The sequence below is a fragment of the Nanorana parkeri genome, unplaced genomic scaffold (assembly GCF_000935625.1).
Source record: "Nanorana parkeri isolate BGI_ZX_2015 unplaced genomic scaffold, ASM93562v1 scaffold539, whole genome shotgun sequence".
NCBI lineage: Eukaryota > Metazoa > Chordata > Amphibia > Anura > Dicroglossidae > Nanorana > Nanorana parkeri.
In genome coordinates this window covers 422,801-425,938 of record NW_017306807.1, presented here as the reverse complement: position 1 = coordinate 425,938, position 3,138 = coordinate 422,801, and positions in this window count along the sequence as shown.

Sequence of the window (3,138 nt, the reverse complement as noted above, 5' to 3'; positions counted from 1 at the left end):
GGGCGGCAGGGAGAGTAAATCCTGCCCTGTCTCTAGGGCAGGAAGTGAAGGGAAATCTCCCCAGTAGTACACAGATGGTAAAAAAAATCCTGATTTTTAACCCTTCCTTACTCTATCCAAAACTAGAAAAAAAAATTTGTTATAAGTACATTTTAGCACTAATAGTTCTAGCAGTTTGTAAGGTATTTCAAATCGTGGAGAACGGTGGCATCATGGAAAGGATGAAACCATTTGATATTTACCCAAACAAGGTGATAAGAAGATCTCTATATTTAAAGTTAATGTTAGTAGTTAATATATTTAATCCTTAACCTAGATGTTTCCTAGTGGTAAACAGCTATAATGTTTAAAGAAATGTAACAGTTATACATGCTAACCGGTAATAAATAAATAAGACATGAAAGTTTATCTCTTGTACTTTTTGCCATTGTACAACAAAGAAGACATCATTGGTTCACTACCAGTCACAAACTCCTTTTTTGTTTAATTCTTTTTTAGAATCTTATTTTTTAGGTTTTTTTTTTTCCTTTTTTACAGTCACCATAGCAACTTTTTAAGTGACACTTAACTTTGAGTATCACTCAGCTGTAGATCCTCAAATCATCTCTGAATTTGGTGCTGACACTGTCCTTCCTTCTGGAGGGTGGCTACTTTTCTTCCCCATGGTCCCTGTGTGTGTTGTAAAGTAGCCACCGATCCAAGCTCGCTCTTGCGATAGACTACAATCTCTATACGTGAGATTATAGTCCATCATGGTTTGGTGGCTACTTTACAACACAGCCAAGTGATACACAAATAAGATACATTTTTGTTAATAGTTAAGGTACTTGAATGGATTTTGAAAATGTAACTCCCGAGTTGAGAGTCACTTTAAGCACTCTGCTTTGTATTCTCCACTACCTTCCTTTTATAACTTTCACTTTTACCTTATACAATCTGTTTATGTACCTGCAGCTATAAACACCATTCTTCTTATCATTTTTAATATTTTTTAGCAATAAGAAACCTTTTTCAACACTATATTCTCTTTTACAAACACTGCTGATCTTTTCTTCTAATAGACAGCATGGTCTATTTATAGAGCTTGCCTGCACAAAGCTGGAATTGCCTCTTGCTCCATTTTAAAGAATGTGCCACATCTCATTAAGGTATAGACCTTCACAAAATGGCTTCTAGCTGGAGTCTGAAATAATTTACACTTACACTTGCTTTCTTCATTCTGGCTCTAAAGGATTCTTCTTAGCAGTGTCCACAATCGTTGCGTGATTTGCCTCCCACCTTGTCCAGAGAAAACATGTCACCATGTCTCTCAAAATTCCTCAAAGCAGCTGTTGAAACCTAAAATTTTGAGCTCTACAGGGGCTGCTCTACAGGGATTACATCTGCAGTTCCATGATTGCCTTTGTGCCCTTGACTGCCTTGATAACAGGAGAAAAGGAGAAGGAGCTGCTTGTGTGTGTAGGTTGGTGGGGAATGCCCAGTCAGACCAACACTGAGGAACATTCCAAAGGAGTCCGAGTGGGGAGTGTGTTTGGCGAACACACGAACTGTCAGGGTGTTCGGCAGCCTATTCACCTGCCGAGAATCCCGCACAACTCACTGTGCCTTGTAAGTTCTGATTGGCTAAAGCCTTGCACCTGACCACAGGTCAGATGCAAGACTTTGCCCGATCAGGGCACAGAGAACTGTGAAACCATGATTGGGCAAAGTCATGATGACTGTCCGCCCAAATGTTTATATGTTACTGGCATTTGTCAAAATGCCATTCTGCGGTGGGATGGCGGTCATCGTTTAAAAAAAAAAAAGATTTCTATTTATTTTTTATTGGTTTTTTTCGTCGAGTTGTGATGGTGGACAGCGCTGGACGTCGTGATTGACCCTGGATTACGTCAGTGGATCAATTTTTGTTTTTTTAGTTACAATTTTTTTTAACCATTTAGTGAATGGGTAGGGGTGCAAGTACCCCTTACTCATTCACAAGGGGGGGCAGCATCTCGGTACCCCTTTATTAAAGGGATACCCTGATGTGAATAAGCCCCCTGCCCGCACCCCCACAACCAACGCCCCAGGGCTTGTGGGGAAAAGGCCAACGGCGCGGTGACAAGGTGCTTTTCCAGGGGCGACCCTGGAAAAGCACCCTCCCAGTGCCGAGGGCTTGTGGCCTGATATGGGAGGGGGGGCGCTCGCTCGTCCCCCACTTTCCGGGCCTGCCAGGCATATGCTTGGATCAAGGGTCTGGTATGGAATTTTAGTGGAGACCCCACGGTTTTTTCCCCCTCATTTTTGGGGGTGGGGTTCCTCCTTAGAATTCCTACCAGGACTTAAGGGCCTAATATGACTTTAAGGGGGAACCCCACACAATTTTTTTATTTTTTTTTTACACGGGGTCCCTCTTAAATATTTCTACCAGACCTTAATGGTCTGGTATGACTTTTGGGGGGAACCACACGCCTTTAAAAAAAAAAAAATTGGCCCTCCAAACATTCCTACTAGACCTAAAGGGTCTGGTATTGTTTGGGAGGGAGAACTGCACGCTTTAAAAATAAAAAAATTAAAAATGGCATTTTATTTCTTTAGAAATGTCAGTTTTGCTGCAGCAGGTTCTATACATTGTACAGATGTGCCACTTCACAGGCAGGTTAAGGGGACCCCCCAGGCACGATATTTGAAGGAATTTTTCATTTTTATTGTTACCCTTTAAGTGATGTTAAAACCACTGTTGCTTTTTAAAAGGTTTTTTTTCATTGATTCCTGTCCCCAGAGCAGTACCCGAATCCCCATACACTGTTTATGGACAATAACTTGCATATAAGCCTTCTTAAAGGGGACAATTGTTTTTGAAAGTTCTACCCTCATAGACTTGCATTGAGTTCGAATTCGAACCAAACTCTGGCCTGTTCGGCTCATCACTATTCATGACCACACACACCATCCACTTACCAACCACAAATTGATGTTTATGGCCCTTACACATCTCCCCACCATGCTCTTAGCAACCTGGGACACTCTGGTGAAAGGTCAGGAAAGGGGGTGGCAGGTAAACTACAAACATTGTGCAGCAGACCCAACGAGATGCTGCCTGAGATAAGAGCCTTGTGTTGCCTCATTATATGGACAGCCCTGGTTGTAGGTTATAGT